Source organism: Ictidomys tridecemlineatus, unplaced genomic scaffold, assembly GCF_052094955.1.
Source record: "Ictidomys tridecemlineatus isolate mIctTri1 unplaced genomic scaffold, mIctTri1.hap1 Scaffold_100, whole genome shotgun sequence".
Classification (NCBI taxonomy): Eukaryota; Metazoa; Chordata; class Mammalia; order Rodentia; family Sciuridae; genus Ictidomys; species Ictidomys tridecemlineatus.
Genome location: NW_027520970.1, coordinates 793,371 through 813,950, shown reverse-complemented (window position 1 = coordinate 813,950; position 20,580 = coordinate 793,371). Strand labels below are relative to the sequence as shown.

At 43.4% G+C, this 20,580-nt stretch overlaps 1 long non-coding RNA gene and 1 pseudogene across 1 annotated transcript in view; both read right to left on the bottom strand.

Moving 5' to 3' along the window:
- LOC144372392 (uncharacterized) overlaps window positions 1-17,588 on the bottom strand; it is a 54,386-nt gene extending 36,798 nt beyond the window's left edge. The window contains exons 1-2 of the long non-coding RNA XR_013432421.1: window positions 17,527-17,588; window positions 15,011-15,086 (exon numbers count right to left, since the gene is read on the bottom strand). This is a non-coding gene — a long non-coding RNA (uncharacterized LOC144372392). The remainder of the gene's footprint in view (window positions 1-15,010; window positions 15,087-17,526) is intronic.
- On the bottom strand, window positions 3,285-5,814 carry LOC144372389 (homeobox protein CDX-4 pseudogene; annotated as a pseudogene).
- Window positions 17,589-20,580: the final 2,992 nt, after the last annotated feature.

Below are 20,580 nucleotides of genomic sequence, written 5' to 3'. Positions count from 1 at the left end.
GGTGTCTGCCCATGTCCAAGCCAAAGAGGTGAACTGCAGAAGGAAACAGACTCCTGTGGCTTCCCAGGACATGCAAGGAAAAGGACTCACATCCCTTGGTTCCACTTCTGGCCACTTGTAAACTTCAGGACAGAGTCCCCCAAATCTAACACCCTAGCCATGAAAACATGGGTCAACACACAGAGTGATCCTTGTTGTTCTAGGTGAGGAAGGCATGGAAGGGTGGCTGTGGGCTGCTGCAATGTTCCATTTCTTGACCTGGGTGCTAGAAGTGCTCAAATAAGAGTAGTTCTTGAGATCAGTGTGCTTCTTCTACATGGAGGTTTCAATTCAATAAAAGTAAGGTTATGCTGGAAGCACAAGTACCTTTCTAACCCCAGGCTTGCCTTTGCCTCTCTCATCGCCTCTAGGTGTTCTGCATTCTCTCTCTCCTCCCAGGGTGAATCACCCTACTTGTTAAAATTGTACTACAGCAAATGTTAGTAAATGATGTGCCTTGTGGTGGTGATTAAGTCAAATCAAACACATTTGTCACTGAAGAGATGGCCTCCAGCTGTTTATCTGGGAAATATAATTGAATACTAATGGGATAAACACTATAAGTTGCCAGTTTTATTTTCACTAAAGGTGCAGGCTAAAATATTACAGGGGGATTTCTCCAACTTTAAAACAAAGAGAATATTTGAAATGTGCCATAACTTTTCCAAAGAATTTAACATAGGTGATTTCAAAATCAATTATTCTCCCTCTAGCCAAAGTGGAACAGAAAGGATGCCCTTATTTACATGGTACATTTGGTACTTTATTTTAACCCCAGACTTGCTATGCTTACTTCCAACATACAAATTCACCCCTGCATCTCACCTTGCATTTGGCTGCATTTCCAACTTGTAGAAATGCTGGTCATCTCTTCTTACCCTTGAACCATACTTACTATCAAATAGTAGTTATCAAGATTGGGACAGAAGTGAAAATGGGCTCCAAAAATGTTTGCCTAATGACTTGACAAAGTGAATTTATAACGCAGAAGACTATGATACTACAAATGGAAGTGAGATGTTTGAACAACATCATTTCACTCAAAACAGATGACATTCTACAATACTATTGAAACATCCTAGGCACACTCCAAATTGAACCACACATTCGAGTCCCTCTTTGAGGATGCCTGCTATCTCAGAGAGGTTTAAGATCCTGAAAATACAGCACACACAGACTCAATAAAGACACCAGGACATCAGTTAATTCCTTGACTATCTGGTCCACCTAGTTGCAAAGGTATAAGGATAAACTTCCTGTCTCCTTCTTGGATAAACCACTGACACAGGGAACAGTCAGGAACCATACTTTAAAGTTCCCAAACTCAGGTTCCCAGAACTGTTTCATGACTGCTGTGAAGACAGAAACCATGCGGATCAAGCATTCACTAGTTACAGGGTAGTGTAAAAAGGAGGCCAAACAAGCAGTATTGGGGATATCACCAGAGCCTGAAGGGTTGGGGCTGAACCTGACCAAGAGCCAGGAACAAACAGATCAACAGTGGCAGGGAGAGTTGGAGGGAAATGTGACGAGGCAGGCGACAGGCTGGAATGCAGGTGGCAATCCATGAGCTACCCTTAAAGGTCCTTTGGAAAGGTAGAGCCCAAAAGCAGAGAAGTCCGCCAAGTGGCCAACTTTCAGAGTGAGGCAGAGTGCTGGGCTCAGGATACCTTGAAGGATTCCTAGACCATCCATAGTTGAGATGAAATGACTCCATTACACACAGCACGAGATGCTCACTTCTCTCCCCCACACCTCTCTGCATGTGACGCATCACCTCCCACTTTCCAGAAAGCTTCCCCCATGGAGGCAACAGCAGGAAGGCAGAGACAGAAGACAGGGCATTGTTAAGTTCTGCCCCACCACCTCTGGGGGAAATGCTTGCCTATTCACTGAGCAACAATTTTCAAAGAAATCCGGCCTCCTTGCTTTGGAGCTAGAGAAACACATAGATATTTTTTGCACTATCAAGCCATAACTTACCTTTCCCCTCAATGATTTTCCCATTCAGAATTCTTTTAAAACACATACAGGGGGAAGATTGGGCTGGCATGCACGCTAATGACATTGTGCTCATTTTCCTTGAGCACAGCCTGCTCAGAGAATTGTCCTGTCACACTTTTGTTTTACTCTCTGTTCTGTTCTGTAACGCAGTTGTTATGCTCTCACTTGGCAGGCACAGCAGAACCAAAGGGATTACACACTTAGCATCTGGAAATAGTCCACCATCATCAGAGAGCAAAAGCTGTGCCTGCTCCTTTCCCCTACGCCAAGCAGGTAAAACAAGAGGAGGGAGGTTCATTTACCGCCCAGAGCAACCCCATCAGAGGAATCCAGCGGGCTAATGGGAATCACATGTTCAAAGAGAGGATGACTTATTCTGGAAGTGCAGCCCACATGTGGCACATAAGCGAGAGAGAACTTGGAAAGACTTAGGTGATAGGCTTTTAACACTGTCAAGGGAAACATTCACATGCTCAGATTCATGAATTCTATGCCAGCATATCATTTCTCCAAAAAATGAAGCATAACTCCAGACCCTTAATGAGGCAGAGCCAAGCAGAGACTTAGCAAGCAGTGTGCAAACTCTGGGCAGCCTGCTAGGCTCACTGGTGTCTCATTCTTGCCTCTGTGCAATTTCAGCAAGCTAGAATGCTGTAGAGCCAAAGATGATTAAACCCCCAAAAGTGACATTGTCATAGACAAAAATCTTACCATTGTTGGTCTCAATCTTTTTTTTTTTTTGAGGGACTAAATGGTCTTTTTTATTTGCTATTTTTATTAGCTAGTGAGATGGATTCAGAGTCACCTCTTGACAATTTTTGAAACAGTTATCTTGTACGGTTATGACAACTCTGTTAGCTTCTGAATTATACACTTAAAAAGGTATCTAAGGATAGATAAATTTCTGCTTACTATCTTCCCACCCCCTAAAATAGCATAAAAGAACACACTCAGCATCAAATAACAAACACAATACAAAATACAAAAATGTGCCTCCTGGCAGAACTGTATTATATATTCTGTTCATAAGCAAGTTTCTGAAATTTTGAACAGAGTTGCAAAGGCTTATGATTCTAACTTTTTGATTATATAGCTTACCACTAAGCTTCCTGAGTAACTTGACAAATAGCACAACACATAAGAGGAGTTTTCTGGTAATAGTTTCTAAAAGTCCTCTGAATAATCTCTAATCCATTGTGTGTCCACTTGTTCAAAATACTGATTTATAAGGAATTACACCTGTCTCAACTACCCTGCTGACATCTTATAGACCAAACAGATGCTGATAAAGAAAGGACACTTTCCATTTCTTTTTGCCTTTCTTTCATTCAGAAACTATGATCTGCTGTATCTCAATAGGCTGAAATCCACGAACTGCAGATGGGGTAGTGAAAAAAGTGTTAGGCAGTTCCCCAGGGCTGATGGAGCCAGAGTCACTTTGTACTGAGCCTCCACTGTTCTCAAACTGGGAGATTTTCTTTTTGATCATCTTTCTCTCCTTGGCTCTGCGATTCTGAAACCAGATTTTCACCTGTCTCTCAGAAAGGTCCAGGTTAACTGCCAGCTCTGACTTTCTCCGGATGGTGATGTATCTATTGCAGTGGAATTCCTTTTCCAACTCCAGCCTTTGATGATCTGTATAAACCACACGATACTTTTCTTTTGTCCTGGTTTTCCCGGTCACCTGCACAGTTTTGCGCATCCATGCATAGGGGCTGTGGCGGCTCCTGCTGGAGGAACTGGCGGTGCCGGAGTCAATGGGGACCAGTGACCCGCTGGCTGAGGCTGGCAGGCCACCGCCGCTGCTTCCACCGCCAGCGGGGCCCAGGCTGCTGTAGTCGGGCGAGCCAAAAGCAGCAGGGCTCGAGGTCATGTCGTTCATGGGCACTGTGCCCATTGTACTGGACGGCCCTGGGTACGCGCTCCAGTCTTCCCGCGGGGGACTGTAGGGTGAACTCCATGTCCCCAGTGATGGCCCATGAGGATCCATGTTGGTCATATGAGGATACCCCATATAGTGCGGGTAAGCTGGGGCAGCAGCGAAGTTGGAGGCTGGCAGCGGACTTCCACCGCTCCCAGTGCTGCCCACCCCCGCGGTGCTGCCTCCTCCCGGGCTTCTGATAGTGCCCAGATACATGCCCGCTTCTTTCTCCAAAAGGCAGCTTCCATACATGGTGGCTTGGGTAGAAGAAAGAAGCTCCCTAAGCCATCCCGAGGTCCCTGTAAGGCCCCAGCCCGACTTTGAGAAGCAACAGAGAATTAGTCAGTAGCTGTGCCGCAAACTCTTCTGCGCCCCTTAGACTACTCCATCCCGATTCCTGCCCCCGAAGGTTTCCAGGTGACTGGTAGCGGGGGTATAGTTCTGGTCTCAATCTTTAATGTGCATCAGAAAGGCCATTGGAGGCCCAAGGGGCCCCATGCAAACCTATCTCAACAGAATTTCTCAAGATGGGACCTGGAGTGTGTGATTGACAATAGTACCAAATGTGAGCTAGCTGTGACCCCATTCAGAACAACAGCTCCTCAACAAATATTGGTTTGCAGATTGATTTATTTTTGCATCTCACTCTACCATCTGTGATAATGGAGAGTGAATGATTTCTACTTTGGAGAGGTTTTCATCACAGAATATTCCATGGGAGGACATTTCATTTGAATTAAAACAGAGAGAAAATGCAGAAGGCAAATCTCCACAGGACCTGTTGGCTCTATTGCCAGTCCTTTCCCACCTCATCTCCACTCCCACTGACCCTCAGCCAATACAGCAAAGGCAACAGCTTTACGAAACCTGGTGTCCAGTTCTCAAGTATTCAAATAAATATAATGTTCCCTGCTGAAGGAGAGCCAAGATTGCTTTTCACTTGTAAACTATTCACATGTGGGCCCAGGCCAAGTGCAAATCATGCCCTGGCCTTGTCGAAGAGCTGGCTACCATGCAGGGGAAACAGCCCAAGACAGGCAGTGCAGAGACCCGGAGCCATTTCTGCCTCTGCCACTTAGTAGCATCAGGACTCTGGGCAAGCATCCTCACCTTGAAACAAGGTCGTCAGAGAAGTAGATGGCTTTCCTTTGGTGGCATTCACCCACCCACCTTCCCTCCTCCTCACTTTGACCTTCTAATCTGCTCCATTCTTATAGATTAGGGGGCTCAACTGGGAATGTGGGAAGAGTAATGGGGAAGAGCTTCACCCTTGGTTATTTATGCTTTGCTCTTACTGCCTACTCCAATATCTTGACCCTGTTCCTTTTTTAAAAAATATTTTTTAGCTGTAGATGGACATAATACCTTTATGTATTTGTTTATTTTTATGTGGTGCTGGGGATTGAACATAGTGCCACACACATGCTAGGCAAGCGCTCTACCACTGAGCCACAACCCCAGCCCTTGACCCTGTTTCTATTGTCCACAGTGGGTCCTGCTGACCCCAAGCTCTGCTGCTCTGTTTGTTCCCCTCCTGCCAAGGCCACACCTAATGGTATCAAGAGAGCTAACCCCTCCAAGTCAGCATCCTGATGTCTGGCCTCAGCCTCCCAAGGCCAAGGCTGCTCTTCCTCCCCTTCTCTGGAACCTATTTTGGTACCTAGATTTGTATCTTATTCCCCCAAAACAGTATCACCCTGGATTCTCACCTTTTTAACTGCTGTTTTACTACAGTTCTTGGTCACCTATTTTATATTCCAGTTCTGTCTTAGACTCAACACCCCACCCTAGCCAGTGACTTGGCCTGCTTCATGTTGGCAGCCTTCAGAAATGTCCAGCTGGTACGGCCAACAGCTTCCCAAGTGCCCTGTTACTGGCTACTGCCTATCTACTTATACAGCCTGGGCAGCATCTAGGAATTTCCACAAGCCTCTCTCTCCCACACCAGCCTCTCAACCTCCCACAATCCTCCTCCTCTTGAGGCCGATTGGCTGGGTTGCGTGGGCAGAGCCAAAGAAGTCACCCAATGAGCAGCTCCGAGGAGGAGCCATTCAGCTAGATGTTGCTGGGGCTGCTGTGAGCCAATCATCAGCTGGCAGTCTGAAGGGCAGGGAAACAGCCCAATGAACATCACCGCAGAGGAGCCAATCAGCTAGATGTTGCTGGGGCAGTCTGAAGCTTGCTGGCAGCTGGAAGTTTGCTGGGGCCCCTTTGGCTGTGGCTCTCAACATCTCCCCCTCTCTGTTTAAACAACAAGCATGTGGCTTAGGGACCGTGCCTGCCTTAGGTTGTCCAATACTACATATGGTCCTTACCCGTCTTCAGATGAGCTGACCTCAGGGCGTCAGCCTCCTGTCTTAGGTTGGTACCATTGTAATTGGATACCCGTCATTGACTACCGGTCCAGTATACAGCCACACCTGTGGAGAGGTCTCAGCGGGGGGGGGGGTGAGGTTCTTTGCCTCACCTCTGTTGACCCCCAAATTTTAGCTGAATGATCATGACAAGCAGAAGGGAGGAAGATATACCAAGTCAATTGACGGCTCCTTTTGGGAAAATTGTACCACCGATGATATCATCAGCAAAAATACCCCAACACTACCACAAGTCGCTGCACCAACAGATAGTTCACAATGCATACAAGTGACACATAGTTCTGTAAGCAGTTCAGTGCAAGTTCTGTAAGCAGTTCAGTGATGGCTATTGCAGAAACTGTAGATTAGTTTTATCTTTGTCTTCACCGGCACAGGGATGAAGATAGGAATTCTGGCTATAATGACTAAAGAAAAAATTAGGTAACATTCCAGAAGACACTAAAAGAAAACAATTTTCTTAACAATTTATATTATCTTCATCGGCACTGGGATGAAGATAGAAATTCTGGCAATAATGGCTAAAGAAAAAATTAGGTAACATTTCAGAAGGCACTAAAAGAAAACAATTTTCTTAACAATTTACATTATAGTGAAGAGAATTATTAAATATAATGAAAACGAAAGGTGAGAGTAAACAAACAGATCTGTTAACCTCCTTTTTTGTTTACATATTAAAACAATTCTTAACAGTTATTTACCCAATTTAAATTAAACCATTTAAATCACGTGAATAAAAAAAAATATTTGGATCCATCTTTTCATGAGCGCTCATCATATATGATATATGGAAATACGTACATTGGACATACGTACATTCAAACATATAACACAAAACACAAGTGTGCACACATAATATAATACATACAACACATAACATAATAGTAAAGGCCTTATAACTTTTTACAGGTAAAATCTCTATTGCAATGTTTAAAAACTCTATAGTCAAAAAAAAATAGAACTGATCAGCAAAACATTAACCTAGGTCTGTATGAGCTCAAAAAAAATAAAATAGAACTTCATGATATGGGAAAGGGCAATAATAAAATAGATATTGAAAAAAGCATCCTGGTTCTGTCGCAGATGTAAGGATAGCCAAATTGGAGTTTTGGATATCAGCTATTATGGATTTTAGCTAAATCATCTTCTTTTTGGTCTGTAGAAATCGCTTTAGTTAATCTCTCTGGAATCCAAATCGGCTGCTGTTCTCCCTGTGGAAACACAAAAACAGACCCCCGACTCCAGACAATCACTGGGTCAGGATTTTAGTTAATCTCTCCGGAATCCAAATCAGCTGCTGTTCTCCCTGTGGAAACACACAAACAGGCCCCCGACTCCAGACAATCACTGGGTCAGAACCTTGGTTAATCTCTCTGGAATCCAAATCGGCTGCTGTTCTGGGTCAGAACCTTGGTTAATCTCTCTGGAATCCAAATCGGCTGCTGTTCTTCCTGTGGAAACACACAAACAGACCCCCGATTCCAGACAATTACTGGGTCAGGACCCTTCCATTGTCCTGTTAGAATATCTTTCCAAAGTACCTTGGGCTTATGTACATTTTTTGGACACATATGCCTTTCTGCAGCACTAAGTCCTGATGAATCCAAATTTAAAAAGTTTAGAGTAAAAAGGGTTATTTTAAGTTTATCTTTGGGGAATATATACCCCTTCCCAATTCCGTCTTTTTGCTTTAATAAGTACATTTTAATAGTTTGATGAGCTCTTTCAACTATGCCTTGTCCCTGTGGATTGTATGGGATTCCTGTTATATGAGTAATGCCAAATGATGAGCAAAATTGTTTAAAAGAAGTAGACGTATAACCAGGGGCATTATCTGTTTTTAACTGTTTTGGAATGCCCACAGTGGCAAAATTTTGTAAGCAATGAGCTATAACATCTTTAGTTTTTTCGCCGGCATGAAGGGAGCCCATCAAAAATCCAGAAGAAGTATCAACTGTAACATGCAAATATTTTAATTTTCCAAATTCTGGCAAGTGTGTGACGTCCATCTGCCAAATATGGTTAGACATCAATCCTCTAGGATTGACTCCAAGATTAACTTGTGGTAAAAAGGTCACACAATTTTGACATTGTTTTATTATTTGTCTAGCTTGTTCCTTAGTTATTTTAAAACGCTTTTGTAAAGTATTAGCATTGACATGGAATCTTTCATGAAAATTTATAGCTTCTTCTAGTATAGAGAAAATATGTATGTCACGTGTAGTTTTATCTGCTAAATCATTGCCCAAACTAAGGGCTCCAGGCAATCCTGTATGTGCCCTGATATGTCCTATAAAGAATGGATCTTTTCTGTCCCAGATTAAACTTTGTATAGTGGAAAACAAAGAGAAAACAGTAGAAGAAGGGGAAATTCTACCAGCATCTTCAAGGGATACTATAGCATTAACTATATACTGACTATCAGAAAATAAATTAAATACAGAATCTTTAAACATCACAAAAGTTTGTAATACTGCATTAAGCTCTACCTTTTGAGCTGATTGTTTGGGTACTAAAAATGTAAAAGTTTGATCAGGTGTAACTATTGCTGCTGTACCATTATTTGACCCATCAGTGAATATATTTGGAGCATTCATGATAGGTGTTTTTCTTGTCATTTTTGGAAAAATTACAGGATGCAATGACCAAAAAGACAATAAAGGATTAGATGGTAAGTGGTTATCAAATGAAACATTAGATTTGCACATTATTATTGCCCAAGTATTTAACTCATTAGCTAATTCATCAATTTGATTCATAGTATATGGAGTAATAATTTTATGGGGAGAAATTCCAAACACTGCCTTTGCTGTTTTTATTCCTTTGAGTATTAATTGTCCTACAGCCTCAGGATATCTAGTAAGAATAGTGTTAGGAGAATAAGATAAATGTATCCATAATAATGGACCTTCTTGCCAAAATACTCCTGTAGGAATATTTTTTGTTGGTAGTACAATAAATAATAAAGGCAAACTTATATCAATTCTATCCAAATGCATATTTTCCATATATGTTTCAATGATTTTTAATGCCTTTCTTGCTTCAGGCGTTAACATTCGGGGTGAATTTGGATCTGATGGACCTTTTAGGATATCAAATAAAGGTCCCAATTCTCCTGTTGGAATACCTAGATAAGGCCTTATCCAATTTATGTCTCCTAATAACTTTTGAAAGTCATTAAGTGATTTGAGTTGATCTACTCGTATTTGAATTTTTGGTGGACGGACCATGGTTGAGGATAATAGAACTCCTAAATAATTAATTGGAAAATTTAATTGTACTTTATCTATTGCTATCTCTAGATTATAATTTTTTAATAAGTTTGTAAGTGTGGCATAACATTCTAGCAATGTGTTTTTAGCTTTGTGTGCCAATAACACATCATCCATATAGTGAAATATTTGTAGTTCAGGATTTTGATTTCTAAGTGGCTGGATTACTTTGTTAACATAAATTTGACACATAGTTGGGCTGTTAGCCATCCCTTGAGGGAGTACTTTCCATTCATATCTCTGATCAGGACCTTCATGATTTAGTGCAGGGATAGTAAATGCAAAACGTGGACTATCCTCAGGATGAATTGGAATTGAAAAAAAACAATCTTTAATATCTAGAACTAAAACATACCAAGTTTTTGGCAAAGCAGACAATTGAGGTATCCCCGATTGAGCAGGTCCCATAATGACCATTTCATTGTTAATGGCTCTTAAATCTTGCAGTAATCTCCATTTACCAGATTTCTTTTTGATGACAAAAATGGGAGTATTATGGGGAGATACAGAAGGTTGTATATGTCCTTCCGCTAATTGTTGTTTTACCAGATCATGGGCTACTTGTGTCTTTTCTTTAGTCAAGGGCCACTGAGGAACCCATACTGGTCTTTCTGATTTCCATGTAATTTTTATTGTCTCAGTGGCCCTTTGTGAAAATCCAACCCACGTCTGTCTGTTCCTTGATCCATTTGTATTGGTGCTGCTATACATTGTTCTTGTCTTTCTAATCTTTTTCCTTTCCTAAAACCTTGTCTAGCCATAATAGTGGGTGCATTTTGATTGATATTATTTGTTAATGTCAAACCTAATTGATCTAAGACATCTCGTCCCCATAAATTTACGGGAAGATGATCCAATACATATGGCTGTATAGTTCCTTCACATCCTTCAGGATCCTTCCAATCTAATAGCATTGCACTTCTATCGGGATTAGTCGCCACTCCTAGGCCTCGAAGCGATTGAGTGGCTTGTTGTAATGGCCAATGTTTTGGCCATTCTTGACGAGAGATGATGCTAAGGTCTGCACCTGTATCCAGTAGCCCATTAAATTCATGTCCTTGAATATTTAGTTTTAGCATGGGGCGAGAATCTAAATTTAAGGAAAGCATAGCCCAATCTACACCTGTGGAGCCTAATCCCTTGGAACCTCTTTCTACAACATGACTGGAAAATTTATCATGTAGGCTTGGTATTATTAGTAACTGTGCTATTCTATCTCCTGGTGAAATTACTGATATACCCTTTGGAGAAGTGGCTATAATTTTTATTTCACCTTCATAATTGGAATCAATTACCCCAGGACTTATCAAAAGTCCTTTTAGAGTAGAAGAGCTGCGTCCCAATAATAAGCCTACTGTTCCTTTGGGAAGAGGTCCTTTTACCCCTGTGGGAATGATTTGAACTCCCATCTCTGGAGTTAGTACTGATTTGGTGGAGGCGCAGATGTCCAACCCTACGCTCCCTCTGGTTTGTCTGATGAGGGATCTGATGTGCTGGGCACTACCCTGATGGGGTTGCTGGGGTTGCTGGGTTCCTCCAGTGCTCCGTATATTTGTGGTTTGGGGCCCCGGAGCATTGGGGCCCCCTGTCCATTTTTTGGCAACGGAGCCCGATGCCTTTGTCCACGATATTGTGGATAAACACCTTGTCCTTGTTCGTTTTTTGATAATGGAGTACCCTCTATGGTGGTTTGAGGACGGCATTCATTAGCCCAATATAATGGAGTACCCTCTATGGTGGTTTGAGGACGGCATTCATTAGCCCAATATAATGGAGTACCCTCTATGGTGGTTTGAGAATGGCATTCATTAGCCCAATGTCTCCCTCTACGGCATCGTGGGCAAATACCCGGTATTCTACTTGTTTGATACCTAGTTTTGTTAAACCCTCCTCCTATGGGGCAATTCCTTTTAAAATGTCCTGTTTGTTGACAATTGTAGCATGTTCTTGGCCTGGCATCTAAAGCCTGTTTTACTGCAGCTGCCACAATTTGCCCTTGTTCATTAATGTCTCTGGCATCTAAAACCTGTTTTACTGCAGCTGCCACAATTTGCCCTTGTTCATTAATGTCTCTGGCATCTAAAGCCTGTTTTACTGCAGCTGCCACAATTTGCCCTTGTTCATTAATGTCTCTGGCATCTAAAGCTTGTTTTACTGCAGCTGCCACAATTTGCCCTTGTTCATTAATGTCTCTACATAATTTAATATATGTGTTTAAATCTTCCTGTTTCCATGGTCTAATGATATCTCTACACCAACGATTCGCTTGGTCATAAGCCAGTTTTTTTATAAATGGCATTGCTTGTTCTGTATTCCCAAAAACTCTGGTAGCTGTTTGAATAAGCCTATCTACAAATTCAGCGTAAGGTTCATTAGCTCCTTGTATTATCTTAGATAATTGACCTTGTAAACCTCCATGTTCTTGTAAAGTCTTCCATGCCCTGACTGCATCTATAGCAATTTGTGAATATACACCAGGATCATATGCATTTTGTTGCTGCCGATCCTCATAAGGTCCCTTTCCTAACAACATATCTAGATTTCTCTGAGGATAACCAGCTGCTGCATTTCGACTAGCCGTCTCCTTGCAAAATTCCTCATTGGCAACCTTCCATAACAGGTATTGTCCTCCATTTAGCACAGCTTTACACATACTAGCCCAATCTGCTGGCGTCATGCTTAAGTTGGTAATGGATTCGACCAAGCTTACAGTGAAGGGTGCTTGAGGACCATAGGTTGTTACAGCCTCTTTTAGCTCCTTCACTGATTTGAAATTTAAACCCTGGTAAGTTCGCTGCCCTCCTACCTCAAATACAGGGCATACTTGAGATCCTGTCTCAGGATCCCAACTATCAACTGCGGGGGTTGGGAGTCTCTTAGCATATGGAGGTGGTGCTGTTGATTGGACACTTATGCCCTCTGGTGATAGAGTGCTGTTAGTAGCAGTCTCCTGTAGAGGTGGCGCTGTTGGTTGAACACTTACGCCCTCTGGTGATAGAATGCTGTTAGTAGCAGTCTCCTGTAGAGGCGGTGCTGTTGGTTGGACACTTACGCTCTCTAATAAAAGGGTCTTATTAGCAGTCTCCTGTTTTAACTTTTCCCCTGATAGATTTTTCTGCTCTAAACTTCCTTCCTCTGTCTCACTATCTCGAAAGACCTTCTCTTTTACTTGAATCTTTTCCTCTTTCTGACTAGCTCGAGCTTTTACTTGAATCTTTTCCTCTGTCTGACTAACTTGAGAGACTTCCTCTTCTACTTGAATCAATATGTCTTCTTCTTCCTCTACCTCTGTCTGAACTGAAGGCTTTGGACTAAGCAAACTAGATACCAACGTCCACAATGACAATGTGCCAACTGGCAGAGTCCCTGGGTTGTTCTTTTCTATTCTTTTTAAATCTTCACCATGATGGTTCCATTGTGATATATCTAACAACTCCTCCTTAAAAAGCCATGGGCTATATTCTTGTATTACATCAACGTATGCCCTAACTGCTCTTGATTTTACTGGGAAGCTTCCTTCCTCTAACAATTTACTTAACACTCTTTCGGTTTGTTTTTTACTAATTGCTGATCCCGTATTTCTACTATAATACAACCCAACAAGATGACGCCAAACAAAACCGAGACAGAATCCAATAAAAAGGGAACCACACAAAATCATTATAACAGCCTTTCTATCCTCCTGACATATGCATCCGTCCTTTCTCCCTATCTGTTCCTCAAACGCAAATAGTTTTTCCTCAGATGTGAGTGGTTTTTCTTCCCTCTTACTCATCTCCAGGGACAGGAAAGTTAAAACAAAAAGGAAGCAAAACAAAAGAGGAGACTTAGAATGGCTCTCCATCCTCTCGCCCTGCCCTCAGGGGCGAGCAGTTTACTTACCCTCAGTTGCTCCCCGTGCGAGCCACCAAATGACGTAGTCTGGCTTGGCACAAATCAGGAGCCACTTGTCAAAAAGAAACTAACTTTATTTTTAGAACTACAAACGCCAAACCAAACAGCTCCAGGGAAAAACCCTCAGAGCCCAACTGCCACCACCGGCTTCCACAAGCCTCTCTCTCCCACACCAGCCTCTCAACCTCCCACAATCCTCCTCCTCTTGAGGCCGATTGGCTGGGTTGCGTGGGAAGAGCCAAAGAAGTCACCCAATGAGCAGCTCCGTGGAGGAGCCAATCAGCTAGATGTTGCTGGGGCCGCTGTGAGCCAATCATCAGCTGGCAGTCTGAAGGGCAGGGAAACAGCCCAATGAACATCACCGCAGAGGAGCCAATCAGCTAGATGTTGCTGGGGCAGTCTGAAGCTTGCTGGCAGCTGGAAGTTTGCTGGGGCCCCTTTGGCTGTGGCTCTCAACACCCATTTGCTCTTTATCTCCCCCTGACATCTCTGCAGCTAGGTGGAAAGCCTGCCCCATCCCCATCCTGGCTTCTTATCATTCCTTTCCCAGGTCACTGAAGTGTCACCTTTCTTCCTGAGCCTCATCTTCACAACCCGTCATTTCCACCTTTCTTTGAAACTACACATCCTACCCTGATCAGAGGGATGTCCATTCTGCCACCACATGTGTGCCTGGGATTTTGGACAGTCAACCACACCTTCCTTCCTGGGGCATTTTATACCTTGGGCCCCTGTGTCGGCCTTCTCCTGCTACTATGTTCAGTTACTGCACACTTGGTGGCTTAATGCAAATTTGCTATTTTTATTATAAATAAATCTTCATTAACTGGAGGTTGGAGTCTCACTGGGCTAAAATCAAGTCATTAGCTGGTTCCTTTCAAGGATCTAGAAGAGAATCCATTCCTTGCTTATTCCAGCTTCTAGAGACTGCCCACGTTCCTTGGTCTATGGTTCCCGTTCTCCATATAAGGACTCATTTGATTACACTGAGCCCAACTAGGCAATCTAGAATAATCTTCCCATCTCAAAATCCTTAATTTTGTCTGCAAAGACCCCTTTGCCACACAAGGTAACATATTCACAGTTTGAGAGGAGGCAGAGAGAAGGTCTCTCTGGAGGCCACCATTCTGCGTGCCATAGAGGCCATAGCATTTCTTCCTCGCAATCCATGTTGCCTCTCTGAGCACTCTACCATCCTTTCCCTTTTGGCTACTTATTCCCCAGTGATTTTTTAAAATGTTGGTGCTCCCTCCCCATGATTTCACTGGGGTCCCATTTCCCCTGGTCATAGCTCTCTATCTGGGTAGGTGGGAAGACCAGTGGTCCCAGCATGTGGTTAGCCCCAGGGGGGGGAACGATGAATTGCAACATCAGAGCCTCAGTAATGGGACCTCTAGGCGATTTTGGCTCCTCTTTGGTTTAATGATCTAAGAGGCAAGCTCCTTTTTGCAAGGGAAATAAACAGGCAGAAGGAATAAACATAAACATCTTCAGTATCCTCAACTTACTTTCTTAGCAGTCATCCCAGTTTTCCACAGCATGCTCCCTGGTGTTTTCTTATGGTGGTGGGAGGGACCCCTCAACCTAAACAAGGAAAGAAATTCACATAAGACAATGATGTGAATGGCTCTTACTTACCAAGAACTTGCCAAGAATGGCCTCAAGCACAACATGTGAAGTTTTTCAGCTTATTTAACTCCACAGTGAGCAGGGAAGACAAGGATTCGAGGATTTTTAAAAAAATATTTATTTTATAGTTGGACACAATACTTTTGTTTCACTCAATTATTTTTTACAAGGTGCTAAGGATTGAACCCAGGGTCCCATGCATGGGAGACGAACACTCTACCGCTGAGCCACAACCCCAGCCCTGATTCGGGGATTTTTTATATCACCTGAAGAAAGCATAGCCTAGGAGGAAAATGACTCTCCAAATTCATACAGTTCAGTAACAAGCAGAGTCTGAACTTGAATCAGCAGCCCTGTCGATGTCACCAACACTCCATCTGAGAGGAGAGCAAGGACAGTAGTCTAAGGATAAGTGAAAGCCAATGGGAAGTGGCTTCTCCCAGAAGGCAACAACCCCAAGTTTTCTTCAGGCATAGAGACAAAGGTCCCTGTTCACTGGCACACTTGCCACCATTTCCCAGGCTCTGGGGCCAAATCATCCCATGTACCAGCCCCCAAAGTATTCAACCCCATCTCCCAGGGAATGCCTGACTGGCCACACCCACCCAACCTGCCCTGGGTAATTCACTCTGTGTTTTAGTCAACTGTCTCACTGCTGTGCCCAAAAGACGTGACCAGAACTAGAGGGAAGGAAAAGTTTATCCGAAGGTTCAATTTCAGTCCCCCATTCCCCGGGCTCAAGGTGAGTCAGAACGTCGTGGCAGAAGAGCATGGCAGTAGGAAGCGGCTCACAGGACGCTCAGGGAGCAGAGACCCCAATTCCCAGACAGGAACTGTACACCCACTGCCACGCCCCCAAGGGACACCAGGTTCCAATCAACCCCACCAGGGATTCATTAATGGACTACATCAAGGTTGCAGCCCAATCATCTCTCCTCCAAACCTTCCTGCATCCCCCAAGCGAGCTTTTGGGGGACCCTCACATCCAAACCTCAGCACCCTGGTGAGTGGAAGGCACATCTGTCTGTTGGCTTCAGGAGACCTGAGGCCAAGGGAGCGCACAGCCCAGCGACCCAACTAGGCAGGCCGCCGGGATTCTGCCTGGACCGCTGCCCGGCGGTTCACTGACCCTCTCGTCTTCCCACTTCTGGGTCCGAGGTGGGGTCTCAGCTGGAGCGCCGGGGGACTCAGCGCTTCCTCGCTTCCGCACTTACCTGGTGGACACAGAGCTTTCCACCACCACAGTGAAAACGAGTTCTGAGGTGAAATGCGACTCCCGGCCTCTGAGGCAGGTGGCACGGCCCCCAGTGTGGCAGGAAAACCCAGAAGCCCACCCACAATTCCCTCCTCTGTCAGGGTCCTTGTCGCCTGAATTTGAAAAATGAAATACACAACCCAAGACAAGCGAGCCTGAGACCAGAATTCACCCAACAACAGGAACCGGAGACCCTCCACACAGGAGAAGACCCGACTGCAACTTCTCTCCCTCAAAATGCGAGGCTCGCTGCTATTGGTCCAATCTGATGCTAATGAGGGTTTGAAAGAAGCACCAATGCTACTGGTCCAAATTTATGCTAATTAGGGTCTGGAAGCTCTAACGCTATTGGTCAGCTCCAGTGGGGACTTCCATTCAGGTCTGCCCCGCTTCCACTTCCTCTGCACAGGTTGGGAAGTGGGAGGTTGAGGTCAGTGGATGGTCTTTGCTCTGCCCGCGGCTGCGTGGAGCAACCTTGTCTACGTGGCAGGTGGGCACCTTGCCCGCAGTCCCTCGGACCCTACACTTGTATGGCGAGCTCACATGGTTGCAGCCCACCCCATGGCCTCTCCACAGCTCGGCTACAGCCTCTCTGCAGGACCTGGTAGACCCTCTAGGTCACCTCTAGGAGCTGTGTCAGTGGGTCAAAGGGAGTTGGTAAGCCAACCCCAAAGAGCACTAGAAGGGAACATCCTGCAGACCTCCAATGGGGAACAGGATTACCCAGGCCTGCCCCTCCTCCCAGGTTGACCCCATCTCCTGTGTATTAGTTTCTTTTCATAAATGTCAAAGCAAATGACCCAGTCTTGTTTTCATCTGTTTGGGCTGTTATGCAAAACACCATAACCTGGGCAACTGATAAAGAGAAATTAATTTTCTACTGTTCTGGAGACTGGAAGTCCTATATCTAGGAGCTGGCAGGGGCTAGTTCCTCATGGAAGGCATCTTTTCCTTGTGTCTCACATGGCAGCAGGATGAAGGCTGGCTCTGGGGCTTCTTTGATAGGAGCACCAGTTCCATTCCCAGGAGCTCTGCCTCCCTCCTCACCTAATCACTTCCTGCTATGACTGGATGTGAAATGTCCCCCAAAAGCTCACGTGTTGAAGGCTTGGTTCCCGTTGCAGTCTTTAGAGTTAGTACCTTTAAAAGGCGATTGGCTCTTATGGACTGTGCCCTCATCAGTGGATGATCGATTGATGGCGCACCTCATCACAAGCCCAGAAACAGTGGCAAAGTGACCATGAACTGAAGCCTCTGAAACTGTGAACCAAAATAAACATTTCCTCCTTTAAGTTGATGGTATGAATTAGTCTGTCACAACAACAGGTGACTGACACATGGTCCAAAGGCACCTCCTGGTACCATCATCCCTGGGGTGAGGATCTCAACATGAATGGGAGAGGCATAAACATTATGTCCATTTCAACTTCCCTCCAACATTGTTTCAAAGGAAAGAGTGAATGAAAGAGAGAGGCAAGGAGAGAATGGAAGGGAGGAAGGGGGAGGAGAAGGGAAACAGCCCCCTGCTCTGATTTGGAGAAACATTTTATTTGCAATTTCATTAGTTTAAAATTAATTTGGCATATTTAGACATTAAGTATACATTCTCTCATAGGGTTTTCAAATTAAATTTCCAAAAAATTAATCTTGTTCACAAACTCAGTTAAATTCCTTCAAACATTTTATGCATTGTTGAAAAGTATTTTCCCAAATTTTCAAGTTCTTAAAGAGGAAGATTCACTAATCTAACAAGAAGGTCACTTGGTCCTTAAGTGACTCACAAATCCAATCAACCAAATTTATAAATACAATAACTCGGATTTTAAAACATTTGATACAAGTTGTGAACATTTATATTCTTAAATTTCTATATTAGAGTCACAAGTCTAACTGCTTTTTAAATTAATAAATAATAATCATTTATAGGGTACAAGATGATGTATTGATATATGTGTACATTGAACAGTGATTAAATCAAGGTAATTAACAGATCCATCACCTCACATACTTACCATTTAAATGTTCTGTGACAAGAACATTTAAAATATACTCTTTTAGCAATTTTGAAATATGTTGCATTATTAACTATGGTCAGCATGCTGTACAATGGATCTGTAAAACCTATAGAATAACATTTTTAAAACTATCCCTCCAGAGAGAGAAGGGAAATTGCATGGAAATGGAAGGAGACCCTCACTGTTATACAAAATTACATATAAGAGGTTGTGAGGGGAAAGGGGGAAAAAAAACAAGGGAGAGAATTAAATTATAGCAGAGGGGGTAGAGAGAGAGGATGGGAAGGGAGGGGAGGGGAGGGGGATAGTAGAGAATAGGAAAGGTAGCTGAATACAACAGTTACTAATATGGCATTATGTAAAAATGTGGATGTGTAACCGATGTGATTCTGCAATCTGTATTTGGGGTAAAAATGGGAATTCATAACCCACTTGAATCTAATGTATGAAAGATGATATGTCAAGAGCTTTGTAATGTTTTGAACAACCAATAAAAAAAAAACTATCCCTCCATACTACTGAATTCTCTGCATATGGATGATCAGGAAGAAAGAAAATTTGAAGCTATATTTGCTATTCCTTAGCCATGGAGAAGCTTTTGTTCTGAAGAAATTTAAAAAATCAAAGTGCATAGTGATAAGACTCCAAATTCCGGTCTAATAAGGAAAGGAGGTGAAGGGGGTCCAGTAAGTACCAAGAGGACTGGGATAGGACATCCAGTGGACAATTACCAAATTTCAGTGCAAATTGGACCTCTTCCGTTGTGACCACTGAGCCATTCTACCCCATAGACCAGGTTCCAGTTTGTTTCTCGATAGCTGTCTAGCAGTTCCAGAATGAATTGTGGCAGAAGGAAAATGCATAATCAGTCTTTCTCTCCTTCCTTCTTTCCTTTATTTCCTTCCTTCATTCTTTCCATAGGTTAAGCAAAATTTTTTGTGATTCCTATGCATGTTTTTTTTTAATTTCAATACAAATAAAATTGCTATTCCTGGCTGGATGTATCCAAAGATATTTTTCCAAATGAAATATGTAAAATAACAAGGGCTAACAACACTAAAACATCACTCATGAACACAACAATGGACCGACTGCCCACTGTCTACCAGCAAGTGAAAGGAGACCAGTTCTCTGGATAAGAATGAAGTGTTGACATGTCCAAGGCCTTCATGGGTGACATCATAAATGACCAAGAATTTCCTCTCCCATTCAGACCAATGTTTCTTCCAGGCCCATGTTTCAGTGCTGAAAGTGGCATTAAGAAGCACTTGAGGAAGAATAAGGGGAGGTATGTAACTGCATATGTTGCCTTCTGTTTGCTAAGTAACATAGTGCCACCAGGCTGTTAGATTTGACCCACTGCCTGGCACATATCAGGTGTTCACTGAAAGAGATCATGTGTGGAAGACAAGGAGCAGGTGTTGGGGAGCAGGTGTTGGGGAGCAGGTGCTATTTTAAGACAGTCATGAACCTATTTCTTTATTATTACTTGCATAACACCAAAAACTGAGATTTGGTGAGCAACGATCCCAGAGCAGGCACCGTGAGGTCCACTTTGCAAACATTCCCTCCTTAGAGCTCATGGTGGCCCTTCAGTAGGTCAATTTACAGATGCCTGAGCAGGCACAGACCCATCTTAGTCCCCTTCTCTGTGCTATAAGCGAATACTGTAGACAGTAATTTATGCAGTATAAAGGTCCATTTGGTTTATTTGGCTCATGGTTCTATAGGCTGAGAAGTTGGCTTCCCTGAAAAGTACAGAGTCTCTGGCCCTGAAAATATCAAATGCAAGTGAGAAGCTTTTCCCATTAACAGCAACAGAGAGTTTTCTGCTCTTGGTGGATGCAGGGTTGAAAAGCAACCTGCATTAAAAAAAAAAAAAAAAAACTTGCCAAAAAGCAAAGAGAGGAAAGTTCTGAGGGGGTCAAACAACCATTGGTCTTCCCTGGTGCCAGCGATTTCAGGATGTTGCTTTAGATTTCCTCATTGATTCCTTCCCGAGATAGAGAGAGAAGAGAGGTCATTCAGATAGGACTCTGGTCCCCACTGGCAAATTGGGAGGAAAGGGTAGCAAAAGAAAAACAGCTTGTTTTGTGCCAGGTCTTTGCTGGGAGTTTATGTGCATCATCTCGCTGATCCACCTAATCCTGGTAGGTGGGCACCAAGACTAACCTGCAGT